The sequence below is a fragment of the Trachypithecus francoisi genome, unplaced genomic scaffold (genome assembly GCF_009764315.1).
Source record: "Trachypithecus francoisi isolate TF-2019V2 unplaced genomic scaffold, Tfra_2.0 Lachesis_group1, whole genome shotgun sequence".
In the NCBI taxonomy this organism is placed as follows: Eukaryota; Metazoa; Chordata; class Mammalia; order Primates; family Cercopithecidae; genus Trachypithecus; species Trachypithecus francoisi.
In genome coordinates, this window is record NW_022681454.1 from 57690407 (window position 1) to 57705454 (window position 15048).

Sequence of the window (15048 nt, forward strand, 5' to 3'; positions counted from 1 at the left end):
CGGCCACTGCACTCCAGCCTGGGCGACAGAGTGAGACTCCGTCTCAAAAAAAAAAAAAAGAGAATAACAGTATTAAATTCAAAATGATTTATTAGGAATCACAATAGATTATAAACATTTGACAAATACAGGAGATTGAATTATTTATCTGGGTCTTCCTGGAATATTTTTTTTTCCATTGGCATGATTTGGGAACTACTCTTTTTTTTTTTTTTGAGATGAAGTCTTGCTCTGTCTGCCGGGCTGGAGTGCAGTGGCAGATCTTGGCTCACTGCAACCTCCACCTCCTGGGTTCAAGCAATTCTCCTGCCTCAGCCTCCCCAGTAGCTGGGATTACAGGCATGCGCCACCACGCCTGGCTAATTTTTGTATTTTTAGTAGAGACAGGGTTTTGCCATGTTGGCCAGGCTGGTCTCGAACTCCTGGCCTCAAGTGATCTGCCTACCTCAGCCTCCCAAAGTGCTGGGATGACAGGAGTGAGCCACCACGCCTAGCCTTTGGAAACTGCTTATGATTTTACCTGCCATTAATTTTTTTTTTTTTCTCTTTCACATCTTATATCCAATACCATAGGCCAACCCCTTTCCTTGCCTAGGAACGTTTAATAGGAGGAAAGACTAACGAGTAAACATATAGCTAGGGATGAAGTAGTGTTTTTACACCTACAAGGAAATGTAAGAATATGTCTTCTGAATTATTTATATCAGCAGTCATGGATTGATTGTCATGCTTTTGAAGTACACTATCAAGTACCATATAATTTACTCATCGTTTCCTTAGCAATTTCTTCTCTCTGCACACTTACCATTTTCAAGCTAGTGGAATTCTTGCTAAACATGGCAAAGTAGTTTTTACAGAAATCTGTTCCCTATGGAATTTCTTTTTATGGATCATCCAAGGTTTTTGCCTTTCAGAGTAAAGGACAAGGAGGGTTTTTGTGAATCAGGCCTTACTTAATGTATTTGAACATTCAGGTGCCTTGGAGAGGGTAACGAAAGGGGCAGGGGATGCGGGTTTTGTGCTGTGTCCTCGTCCCCAAAATAAGTCTCAGTTGCTCACAGGATGACTGGGGTATGAGATCGATATCTTTGATCGAGGCCAACTTTAACATTGAAAACAGAGCATTTAAAGCATTGAAAACAGGCTCTGTGACATTTAAAATACACACAACAAACACAATAGTCATAAATATGCTCCCTTCACTAGATACCACTTCCCTGATGTTGTGCCGAACCTCTATCAGTCTTAATGGGGGCCAGGTGTTCGTCACTCACGCCTGTAATGCCAGCATTTTGGGAGGCCAAGGCGGGTAGAAGACTTGAGGCCACGAGTTTAAGACCAGTTTGAGACCAGCCAGGCTAACATGGTAAAACCCTACCTCTATTAAGAAAGAAAAATATTTAAAAATAAACTCTCTGTTCTCTATTAAAAAAAGAAAATCTTTTTTTTTTTTTTTTTGAGATGGAGTCTTGCTCTGCCACCCAGGCTGGAGTGCAGTGGCCGGATCTCAGCTCACTGCAAGCTCCACCTCCCGGGTTTATGCCATTCTCCTGCCTCAGCCTCCCGAGTAGCTGGGACTACAGGCGCCCGCCTTGTCGCCCGGCTAGTTTTTTGTATTTTTAAGTAGAGACAGGGTTTCACCATATTAGCCAGGATGGTCTCGATCTCCTGACCTCGTGATCCGCCCGTCTCGGCCTCCCAAAGTGCTGGGATTACAGGCTTGAGCCACCGCCCCCGGCCAAGAAAATCTTAAGAAAGAAGACACCAGGTTCAAGAAGCCAAAGAAGAGACCATAAGCCAGCAAAACGAGACGTAGAGTTTTATTAGGCCGTTACTACAGGGGAGGGAGTCCAGTGGCAGCAGGCTGGACAAGATACATGGCTTCCTACAGTTCAGTGGCCATGGGCAGCACAGTGTAACTGCATGGCCCAGTGGCAGCAGGCTGGGCAGGAAAACTGCCGCCACCTGCAAATATTATGCAGTTTATATAGCATTTTCACTTAACACCCTCTTTCACTTGACAACGTTCATTTAACACAACACTCAGGGCCTCAATTCCCTGTATGGCCCATGTTCCACAGGACAGGCCAGGGGCTCAGTTGTTTATCATAGACAAGGAGTGTATCTCCAAGTTGGCCACTTCTGGATTCCCTAGCTCAGAGCACACATTGAAGTACATCTGTCATACAGGGTCATTCTCAGGGCATGGTTAAGTTATTGCTTTTAGGAGTGTTTAGCCTACCTGTGCCCATAAAATTAGCAATGATGTTTAGTCCTCACATTTGAATTCTCCAAAAATGATTTGAAAAATGGGTTCCTAAGCAAATAGGCACAAATCATTCATCAGTTCTACAGGTTTCTGTGACAAGTGTTGTCTCAGCTTCTGCTGTGATTCTTTTAGATCTCACATTTTATAGGAGAGGTCATCAGACCTGTATTAGTTTGCTTTCACACTGATGATAAAGACATACCTGGGACTGGGATGAAAAAGAGGTTTAGTGGACTTACAGTTCCACATGGCTGAGGAGGCCTCACAATCATGGTGGAAGACAAGGAGGAGCTGGTCATGTCTTACATGGATGGCAGAGGGCAAAGACAGAAAGCCTGTGCAGGGAAACTCCTGTTTTTAAAGCCATCAGATCTTATGAGACTTACTATCACAAGAATAGCACGGAAAAGACCTACCCCCATGATTCAGTTATCTCCCAACTGGGTCCCTCCCACAACACATAGGAATTATGGGAACTACAAGATAGGATTTGGGTAGGGACACAGAGCCAAACCATATCAAGACTCCTGCCAGTTAAAAAAAAAAAAACAAAACTGCTTTTATATATGTAGGTATGTATATATGCATGTATTTAGAGACGGGGGTCTTGCTATGTTGGCTAGGCTGGCATGGAACTCCTAGTCTCAAGCGATCCTTCTGCCTCAGCCTCCTCAAGTGCTGGGATTACAGGCATGAGCCACCATGCCCAGCCAAAAGTACTACTTTTAAATGCTTTAAATCTCAGCCTAGAGAAAAGCAGGGAGGAAATGCAGACTATTTATGGCAGTTAAGCCCAGATTTCAAAAATTTAATGTCTTTGCTCACCATAGAAATAGGTATTCTATGATGAAAGTGCTTATTTGAACAAATATTTTTGCTAGAATGTATTTTTTTTTCCCTAGGGTTTATTATGTACAGTGGGAAAACTTGAAGAAAAAATTTATTTAAATGCCATTTCCCCTCTTTGTGAGATACCACACTATTGTAAGCCATGCCCTGCTTTAGACTTGATCTAGTGGTAATGTTGAACTGCTTGTGGTTGCCAGCACATGTCACTGCGGCAGCCGCAGCCCCCCCGGCCACCACCCACCCTTTGCTCTTGCTGCTCCTTCTGCCAGGACAGCTATTGTCAACCACTGCACTTCCTTTGCTGGCTCATTCTTACACCACCCACCACCTTCAAGACTCAGCTCAGGTGTCATCTCCTCCAGGAATTTGGAACCTGTAGTTTGACATAATTTCCCCATTTCCTCTGTTCTCACTGTACCCTATACAAATCTGTCTGAAACCTTTTTGTGTTACTGTGATATTAAAATTCTTTTTTGCCTGTGTCTTCCGTTAGCATATACACTCCTTGAAAGCAAATGATTAATAAGATTAATTATATGACCATCTTTTTGTTTTTCTTTTACTGGCCTTTTTGCAGATTTTAGGTTGAGTTAAATAATCCTTAATGGAAAACATGTGCAGCTCTGGGAAATTAACACTATCATTAATTTGTCCATTAAAGAAACAATTTAAATGAAGATTCTATCTAACTTTCAGAGTCTTTAAGCACGCTGTTAATGCTGAGCAAATATGGACTGGAATACTCATTTTAAAAAATGGTCTCATTCCCTGCTTTTGCTCTTGTGTGTGTGTGCACGTGTGGTGTATGTGCACACAGTTTTCTTCCTTTCTTCCTTCTTCCTAAACTCCATATTATTCTGTTACACTAGACATTTTTCTTCTAATTTTCAAAGGGCAGTTCCTTGTTTATGATATTTACTGTCACTTTATAGATTTGGTTTCCAAAACTACTCCAAAGGAGACAGTTTATTTCCACTTAGGAACCATGTCTGGAAGCTATATACCTGTCACCCAATGAAGAGTGATGTCTGGGTTATGACCATATGGTCTAAAAATAATCATGATAGTTTATATATATTTATATGATGCTTTGTGTGTCAGGCCATTTGCTGAAAATCGTGTATGTTACAGTTCTAACTGCAATTGTGCCTTTTTATCAATGAGGAAAGAAACTCAGGGAACTTAGTAACTTGCCTAGCATCATATAGGTTTTAAATACAGAGCTGGGATTAAGAACCAAATACCACCAATTTTAGGATCTGTGTTTTTTTTTTTTTTTTTTGAGATGGAGTTTCGCTCTTGTTGCCCAGGCTGGAGTGCAATGGCACAATCTCGGCTCACCGCAACCTCTGCCTACCGGGTTCAAGCAGTTTTGCTACCTCAGCCTCATGAGTAGCTGGGATTACAGGCATGCACCACCACACCTGGCTAATTTTGTATTTTTAGTAGAGACAGGGTTTCTCCATGTTGGTCAGGTTAGTCTTGAATTCCCGACCTGAGGTGATCCGCGTGTCTTGGCCTCCCAAAGTGGTGGGATTGCAGACTTGAGCCACCACACCCGGCCCTCCGCCACCCCCAACGAGACAGAGTCTCGCTCTGTCCCCCAGGTTGGAGTGCAGTGACGCGATGTTGGCACACTGCAATCTCCCACCTCCCAGGTTCAAGCGATTCTTCTGCCTCAGCCTCCTGAGTAGCTGGGATTACAGACATGCGTCACCATGCCTAGTTAATTTTTGTATTTTTAGTAGAGGTGGGGTTTCACCATGTTGGCCAGGCTGGTCTCAAACTCCTGACCTCAGGTGATCCACCTGTCTTGGCCTCCCAAAGTGCTAGGATTACAGGTGTGCGCCACCACGCTTGGCTTGTTTTTTTGTTTGTTTTTTTAATTTTTAAAAAAATGTTTATTTTTGAAATAAAATATGTATAGATTATTAGGATGTTGCAAAGAAATGCACAGGGAGGTTCTGTGCAACCTTCACCTATCTCTGCCAATATTGATATCCTATATAACTACAGAACAAGATCAAAATCAGTAAATAGTTCAGCATTTCATAGTTATGACAACCAGAGGTCATTGATTAATACAGAATTTTAGTGTAACATGACTTTTTAATAAAAAATAGCATTATTTATACTATAAAACCTTTATTTTAATAACTTATTACCAGGAAATATATCGAAAGAGAGCGTGGTTTAGATAGTTGGTTTTTAACCTTTTAGGACATAGACCCATTTTAGAAGACAATGAAATATGAACCTTTTTAGCAAAAAAAAAAAGACATACATGTATACAGAATGTTCATGGTTTCAAAAACATTCCCTATACCCACCCCTCCAAAATATGCTTAGGCTTCAGATTAAAAACTCTGGTTTACCTGGGCACGATGGTGTGTTCCTAGGGAGGCTGAGGTGGGAGGATCACCTGAACTGAGGAGTTTGAGGCTGTAGTTTGCTTGGCCATGATTATGCCTGTGATTGAATAGCCACAACACTCCAGCCTGAGCAACATAGCCAGATTCTGTCCGCCAAAAACAAAAACAAAAAACTTCTAGTATAGAGCAACATTTAAATAAATACATTTACTTAAATCCAGAAACTTGTTAATAATCCTATTTTTTATTATCTTTTTTTATTTATGATTTTATTTATTTTGAGATGGAGTCTCACTCTGTCGCCCAGGCCAGAGTACAGTGGCGTGATCTTGGCTCACTGCAACCTCTGCCTCCTGGGTTCAAGCAATTCTTCTGTCTGCCTCAGCCTCCCGAGTAGCTGGGACTACAGGCACGTGCCACCGTGCCTGGCTAATTTTTTTCTATTTTTAGTAGAGACGGGGTTTCACCATATTGGCCAGGCTGGTCTCAAACTCTTGACCTTGTGATCCACCCACCTCGGCCTCCCAAAGTGCTGGGATTACAGGCATGAGCCACCGTGCCCGGCCTATTTATGATTTTTAATACCTTTTTCCAGTTCTGCTTATAGCAAAGCTCCCTTCTGGCACCCACTCCCAACCTTCTTATTACTCCTTGAATTACTCATTGAAAGTCTCTTGGATTCTCCATAGCTCTTTGTTGCTTAGAGAAAAAAAAATCCTCTGCTTCCAACATTATTGCCCTTACAAACGTATTTTATCTAGGACTGCTTTCTTGTGCACAAAAGGCCTTTGGTCAATAACTTTTGGTTCTCTTGCCCTTTTCATGTCACCACCATAAACATGGGTATTTTGCAACATGGCTATGGAGTTAGGGGTCAGCCCCAGCAGGAATCACTGATGCCCAGCTAGAAGAAGGGAGATAACTGGGAGCTCCTGTCAGTTCTGAGCCAGACACTAGCAGCCAGGTAATTTACTTCCATAGCCAGGACTCACCTAGGTGGTGAGTCAACAGAGGCATATAGGTCAAAGCGGCAGTCCAGCAGGAGGATATAGATGTTTAAAAAGCCAGGCTTATGATCTAACCAGAATTACAGGTTACATCTTTATTATTATTATTTTTTTTTTAATTGAGACGGAGTTTCGCTCATTGTCCAGGTTGGAGTGCAATGGCACAATCTCGGCTCACTGCAACCTCTGCCTCCCAGGTTCAAGCGATTCTCCTGCCTCAGCCTCCTGAGTAGCTGGGATTACAGGCACACACCACCACGCCCAGCTAATATTTGTATTTTTAGTAGAGACAGGGTTTCGCCATGTTGGCCACGCTGGTCTCAAATTCCTGACCTCAGGTGATCTGCCCGGCCCGGCCTCCCAAAGTGCTGGGATTACAGGTATGAACCACTGTGCTCAACCTAGGTCTTTGTTCTGAGGACCATTCCTGCCCTAGTTACAAGCTCACGTATGCTTCCTGCTGAGGTAAAGCAGAGAGAAGTATTTTGCTGCCATGGAGTCAGATCCCCCAGTTTTGATAGTCTAGACTCTACAAGGAAGTGGTTACACCTAGAAACGTGTGGGTGGAAAATGAGGGCTGATGCGGACCCTGCATGAGGGACTGGCTGCGTTCTGCTCCAAACTGGCCAAGGTAGAAGAAAGTCACAGTGCTTTCACTGTGTCTATCAGCTGCATGATTTCTTTCTTTTTTGTTTTTTGTTTTTGTTTTGAGACGGAGTCTCGCCCTGTTGGCAGGCTGGAGCGCAGTGGCACGATCTCAGCTCACTGCAACCTCCGCCTCCTGGGTTCAAGCAATTCTCCTGCTTCAGCCTTCCAAGTAGTTGGGACTACAGGCATACGCCACCCACCATGCCCAGCTAATTTTTGTATTTTTAGTAGACATGGGGTTTCACTGTGTTGGCCAGGATGGTCTCAATCTCCTGCTTGTGATCCGCCCACCTTGGCCTCCCAAAGTGCTGGGATTACAGGTGTGAGCCACCGTGCCCGGCCCAGCTACATGATTTCTTTATGGAGATCTTTCTCCAGTGAGAAGTTTCACAACTACCAAGTTTTCTGTCTGCTGATGAAAGCCTTGTATTTTCCATACAGTTGATTTTTCTTTCTTTCTTTCTTTTTTTTTTTTTTTTTTTTGAGACAGAGTCTTGCTCTGTCACCCAGGCTGGAGTGCAGTGGCGCAATCTCGGCTCACTGCAGCCTCCGCCTCCCAGGTTCACGCCATTCTCCTGCCTCAGCCTGTGGAGTAGCTGGGACTACAGGCGCCCGCCACCATGCTCGGCTAATTTTTTTTTTTTGTATTTTTAGTAGAGATGGGGTTTCACCGTGTTAGCCAGGATGGTCTCGATCTGCTGACTTCGTGATCCGCCCGCCTCGGCCTCCCAAAGTGCTGGGATTACAGGCATGAGCCACTGCATCTGGCCAACAGTTTATAATAAACACCTTTCTGAGTAGTGTGATGAAATATTGCACCCTCCTCTGTCATTCCGCCCAAGATGTGAATCATTCTTCTCCAGTGTATCCATGCTGTCTGCTCTGCCCTCTGGTTGGTCATGTCATAATCTTCTCAGTTATCAGATCAACTATCCCAGTTCCCCTGTGTTTGTGTTCAGGTAACCTTTATTTTACTTAATAATGGCCCCAAAGTATAAGAGTAGTGATACTGGCATATTGTTACAATTTTTCTGTTTTTTTTTTTTGAGATGGAATCTCACTCTGTCACCCAGACTGGAGTGCAGTGGTGCGATCTCGACTCACTGCAACCTCTGCCTCCCGGGTTCAAGCCATTCTTCTGCCTCAGCCTACCAAGTAGCTGGGACTACAGGCACCCACCACCATGCCCTGCTAATTTTTGTATTTTTACTAGAGCCGGGTTTTCACTTTGTTGGTCAGGTTGGTCTCGAACTCCTGACCTTAGGTTATCCACCTGCCTTAGCCTCCCAAAGTGCTGGGATTACAGGGGTGAGCCACCATGCCTGGCCTGTTATAATTTTTCTATTTTATCATTAGTAATTGTTAATCTCTTAGTGTGCCTAATGTATAAACTTTATCGTAGGTATGTATGTGTAGGAAAAAACACAGTATATATAGGGTTTGGTATTATCTAGTATTTCAGGCATCCACTGAGGGTCTTGGAATGTATCCTCTGCAGATAAGGGGGGGACTACTATATATCCTTTTCCTCCTCCTTCTGAATTTGACTATATTTATTTATTTTTGAGACTGAGTCTCGCTGTTTCACCCAGCCTGGAGTGCAGTGGTGTGATCTCGGCTCACTGCAGCCTCTGCCTCCCAGGTTCAAGCGATTCTCCTGCCTTAGCTTCCCGAGTAGCTGGGACTACAGGTGCATGCCACCACGCCCGGCTAATTTTTGTATTTTTAATAGAGACGGGGTTTTACCATGTTGGCCAGGCCGGTCTCGAACTCCTGACCTCAGGTGATCCACCCACCTTGGCCTCCCAAAGTGCTGGAATTACACCACTTTGGGAGGCCAAGGTGTGAGCCACCATGCCTGGCTGAATTTAACTATATTTAAGAGACTTAGGCCACGGTTTCTTATTTATTTATTTATTTATTTATTTTTGAGATGGAGTCTTGCTGTGTCGCCAGGGTGGAGTGCAGTGGCATGATCTCAGCTCAGTGCAACCTCTGCCTCCTGGGTTCAAGCTATTCTCCTGCCTCAGCCTCCCAAGTAGCTGGGACTACAGGCACCCACACCCGGCTAATTTTTGTATTTTTAGTAAAGATGGGGTTTCACCATGTTAGCTAAGATGGTCTTGATCTTCTGACCTTGTGATCCGTCCACCTCAGCCTCCCAAAGTGCTGGGATTACAGGCGTGAGCCACCACGCCCAGCCGGTTTGCCTCAGTTTTGTAACAGGAATATGCACATATACACACTTTGCCAGAAAGTATGCTAAATGCCACAAAGAATCTTTAGAACAACCCTAAGTAGGCTGTTTATCCACTGAGGAAAGTCAAGGTCAGAGGAATGAACTAACCTGACTAGTGTCACAGAAGTAGTTAGTGAAGAAAACGCGATTTGATCCCATGTGTTTCATGCTTCTATATTTAAGTGGAGGATTTGCTCCTCAGCCCTGACTTCTCTCAGTACAACATCCTATCCCCACTCAGAAGGAGATCTGTCTCTGACACACTCTTTTATATTAACTTAATCTATAAGAGACTGACGAACAAATCACAGGAATTCCATTTCACAAAGGGATATGCCATCCAAAGACATAGAATATCTGCTGCTCAGGCCCCCTTCTCCGTGTCACAGTGCTTGGTGAGCATTAAATCAAAGAGGAGAGAATTGGATAACCTTGTGGCGTCTCATATCCAGACTGTAGGCTTGAAGAATTAAACACACCCTGCAGCCCATTGAGGGCTAGAATATTCCTGCCTGACAAATATAGTCTATCTTGGACAGTGTGAGATAAACACTAGTGAAATAGTTCCTCTTTTCAAAGTCATTTTCTGGATTCCAGGCGACTCAGGGCAAATGCCTCCTCATTCATATATGTTATCTTTAGTTGTTCTGCTTTCCAGGATTATTGTATCTCTTAAAAGCACCTCACTCACTCAGCCTGAGGTGCTTTTAGCTGGCATCATTGCTTCATGAGTGTTAAATGGAATATGTTAGAATTCACAAATTCAGGGTGGGTTAGTTTCATAATCGATAATCTGATTCTTTGAATGTTGATTTTTTAATGAGATTGTTGCCTCTAAATTCTGAAGAAGTGACTTTCTTAGAACTTGCAACCTTTATTCTCTCAAACTTGGGTAGCATGTAGAATCTCCTCTACTTAAAGACTTTCATAGATATGATCAAGACAAGTTACATAGCTAAAATCTACCACCTATAACAGTCATTCATATTGTGACATTTTGTACTTAATCACACAGATTGGCAGGCCATTTCATGCACTTTTCTGGATGTGAGATGTATTTCATACACTCACAATGATTGGAGAGGAAAACACTCCTTTATACCCTAACCTGTCCAAGCCTCACAAAGAGATAATGGCTGGAAAGACTGCAGGGAGAAATTAACATTTGATTCTTTCTTTAGGTCATAATAGGCTTTCTCCTCTGTTGCTCTAAAATGAATGGATTCATCCTACTCATGGGAGTAGGTTTCTCTGTGCATTAAAAAGCTTTGTAAAGGAGCCAGTTGCACCAAGAGAGAGCCCTGGGATTCTCAAGTAACATGTTTTCAATCAGTAAGTCTTGTTCAAAGACTATAAAAGTTCATCATTTAGCAGTAGGACATGGTGTAGTGGCATGAGTCAGAGGAACTCTGGGCTCTCTTTCTAAATTGGCCATTTTTAGCCTTGTGCAGCTTGCCTACTTTGTGAATTGCTTGTGAAATTGAAATGAGATAATGTGTTTGAAAGTGTTTTGAAAACTGTAAAATGCTATACAAATGTAAGTTGTTACGTCGGAACAAAGCAGTGGGCAGTCAGTGAAAAAGGAATCAGTTGAAAGCAATTGGTGCATACACTTTTTCAAGAACCAAACATTAAGTGCTGATGTTTCTTGAGCACTTACCATGTGCCAGGCACTGTTAAAATGTTTTACATGTATTGTCTAAACCTTCCAGTACCCTAATAATGTAGATATTATTTATTGTCCCCATTTTACAGATGAGAAACACTGAGGCACATAAAAGTGAAGCATCCTGCCTATAGTGATACACCTAGTAAGCAATGAGATAAAGCTGGGATTCAAATCCAGGCAGTGTGGTTCTGGAGCCCAGACTCTTTTTTATTTTTTTTGGAAATGGGGTCTTACTATATCGCCCAGGCTGAACTCAAACTCCTGGGTTCAAGTGATCCTCCTGCTTCGGCTTCCCAAGTAGTGGGGACAGCAGGCATACCCCATTGTGCCCAGCCAGACTCTTTAAATACTACACTGTTGGCAGCATTATCATTTGTTTTAGTCTATTTGGGCTGCTATAACAAAATACCTTTAGGTAAAGTGTGATGGCTTATGCCCGTAATCTCAACACTTTGGGAGGCTGAGGCAGGAGGATGACCTGAGGCCAGGCAATCAAGACCAGACTGGGCAACATAACACATAATTTACACACACACACACACACACACACAAGCTGGGCATGGTAGTGCACACCTGTGGTCCCAGCTACTCAGGAGGCTGAGAAGTCGAGGCTGCAATGAGCCGTAATCGCACCATTGCACTCCATCCAGGTGACAAAGTAAGAACCTGTCTCAAACAACAACAACAACAACAAAACCACCCTTCGACTGGGTAACTTATAAACAACAGAAACTTATTGCTTATAGTTCTAAAGGCTGAGAAGTTCAAGATCGAAGTGCCAGCCCTAGTGAGGGCTTGCTCTGCTTCGAAGATGTGCCTTCTTGCCGTGTTCGCACATGGTGAAAGGGGCAAAAGCACAAAAGAGACTAATGAACTCCCTCAATCCCCTTTTATAAGGGCACAAATTCCATTCATGAAGGTGAGGCTCTCATGACCTAGTTGCCACCTGAAAGTCCCACCCACCTTTTAATACTTCTGAATTGGAGATTAAGTTTCAACATGAATTTTGGAGGGGCACAAACATTCAAATCATAGCATCATCCTTCCTCACTGAATTAGTGATGGGGCCAAGACATTTGTTATGCATGCCTTAAAAGTTTAAAAACATGGTGAGTAAAGATACTTTCCAAGAAAAATGCGTTTCCCTTAAGGACTTGGATTTTACTCCCTTCCAATACTTGGTCCTCATAAACCTTATTTATGTGGGGTGTGTGACCCCTAAACATGCATGTAGTCATCTCTTTTTTTTTTTTGAGACAGAGTCTCACTCTGTTGCCCAGGCGGGAGTGAAGTGGCATGATCTCAGCTTACCACAACCTCCGCCTCCTGGGTTCAAGCGATTCTCCTGCCTCAGCCTCCTGAGTAGCTGGGACTACAGGTGCGCACCACCGTGCCTGGCTAATTTTTGTATTTTTAGTAGAGACGGGGTTTCACTATGTTGGCCAGGCTGGTCTTGAACTCCTGACCTTGTGATCCACCCACCCCGGCCTTCCAAAGTGCTGGGGTTACAGGCGTGAACCACTGTGCCCAGCCGTATGTAGTCATCTCTTATACACCTACTTCATGAGCAAAACTGGTGATAATGAACTTGGTTGATCTTTTAGTATTCAGTAAAGTTGAGAATGGTCAAATGAAAAGGTGTAGAGGAAAAGTTTTATAAATTCAAATGTCTTATCTTACTCGAATACTTATCTAAGTATTTTATGCTGAAGTTTATAATAAAAATCAGGAATCAGATAATACAATTCTAGCAATTTTACTCTTAAAAATTCACCTGCTAATGGTGATTGGGTCTGATTCATTTACTTTGATTTTTCAGTGTTTTGATAAAGGTTTACATTAAAGGCCTTGGGGTGATAATGTGATAAGAATGTCAAAGGAAGAGCTGGCCGGGGTGATGTGAGAAAACCAGTGGTAAGAAAAGAAATGGAAGTAATAGGTAAGGACCAGATCAGGTAGGCCTTATAGGCCTGAGATTTTGTGTTGCCTTTTAAAGGTTTTGGGATCATCTCAATTTTAACTATGAAAGATCTGGCTGCTGTGAGGGGAATAGACTGTAGTGGAATAAGAGTGGAAGCATTGAGGCCAAGTAGAAAGCTACTGCAATAGGCAATGGTGGCCTGGACTACTATAGTAGCAGTAACAGTGATGCAAAGTATTTAATCCAGAATAAATATTGAAGGTAGAGGGAACAGAAATGTATTGACAATTTGGCAAGGTGGGTGGATCACTTGAGGTCAGGAGTTCAAGACCAACCTAGCCAATATGGTGAAACCTCATCTCTACTAAAAGTAGAAAAATTAGATGGGCGTGATAGCGCATGCCTGTAGTTCTAGCCACTTGGGAGGCCAAGGCAGGAGAATGGCTTGAACCCGGGAGGTGGAGGTTGCAGTCAGCCCAGATCATGCCATTGCACTCTGGCCTGGATGACAGAGCGAGACTCCATCTCAAAAAGAAATTTATTGACAAGTGACTGTCAGTAAATTGGTGTGAGAAAAAGATTTTTGGCCTGAGCCACTGAATGAATACAGTTCATACTGGTCTCCCTGCCTAGTCTATAGGAGGTGGGCATTGCTTCATGGAGGCTATGTTGAGAGGCAGGGAGATTAGGAGGCCACTGCAGTTTTCCTGGGAAGATGAAGGGGCCTGAACCTGGGCAGAGGCTATTTGTATAGAGAGACGTTTATGAGGTAAAAATCGCCAGTTGGAATAGGTTAGAGATATTTGCTTAACATTGAAGATCGCTGAATCTTTTTTCCCATTAACTCCACTTATTGGTGTCTACTCAAGAGCAGGGTTACCTGAGGGCTTTCTGTGTAGCCCTAGAGCTAAACTAAAAATGTTTCTTAAATTTTTTTTTTTTTTTTTTGAGACGGAGTCTCGCTCTGTCGCCCAGGCTGGAGTGCAGTGGCCGGATCTCAGCTCACTGCAAGCTCTGCCTCCCGGGTTTACGCCATTCTCCTGTCTCAGCCTCCGGAGTAGCTGGGACTACAAGTGCCCGCCACCTCGCCCGGCTAGTTTTTTTGTATTTTTTAGTAGAGACGGGGTTTCACTGGGTTAGCCAGGATGGTCTCGATCTCCTGACCTCGTGATCCGCCCGTCTCGGCCTCCCAAAGTGCTGGGATTACAGGCTTGAGCCACCGCGCCCGGCCTCTTAAATTTTTAAAGGATGAGAGAGAGAAAGGAATATGAAACAGAAACCATACGTGGTACTCAAAACCAAAAAATATTTACTATCTAATCCTTCCCTTATCAAACCGTTTGCCTACCTCTGCCCTAGATCAGTGGTGTTTGTTTGAGAGGGAGTTTTCGCTCTTGTTGCCCAGGCTGGAGTGCAATAGGGCGATCTCGGCTCACCGCAACCTCCGCCTCCCGGGTTCAAGCGATTCTCCTGCCTCAGCCTCTCGAGTAGCTGGGATTACAGGCATGCACCACCACGCCCGGTTAATTTTGTATTTTCAGTAGAGACGCGCTTTCTCCATGTTGGTCAGGCTGGTCTCAAATTCCCGACCGCAGATGATCTGCCCCCCCCCCCCCCCCAGGCCTCCCAAAGTGCTAGGATGACAGGCGTGAGCCGCCGCGCCTGGCCTAGATCAGTGGTTTTTAAAGTGTGACTCCTAGAGCAGCAGTAGCACCATCAGCTGAGAACTTGTTAGAAGTGCAAAATCGGCCGGGCGCGGTGGCTCAAGCCTGTCATCCTAGCACTTTGGGAGGCCGAGACGGGCGGATCACAAGGTCAGGAAATCGAGACCACCCTGGCTAATACGGTGAAACCCCGTCTCTACTAAAGAATACAAAAAACTAGCCGGGCGACGAGGCGGGCGCCTGTAGTCCCAGCTACTGGGGAGGCGGAGGCAGGAGAATGGCGGAAACCCAGGAGGCGGAGCTTGCAGTGAGCTGAGATCCGGCCACTGCACTCCAGCCTGGGCGACAGAGCCAGACTCTGTCTCAAAAAAAAAAAAAAAAAAAAAAAAAAAGAAGTGCAAAATCTCGGG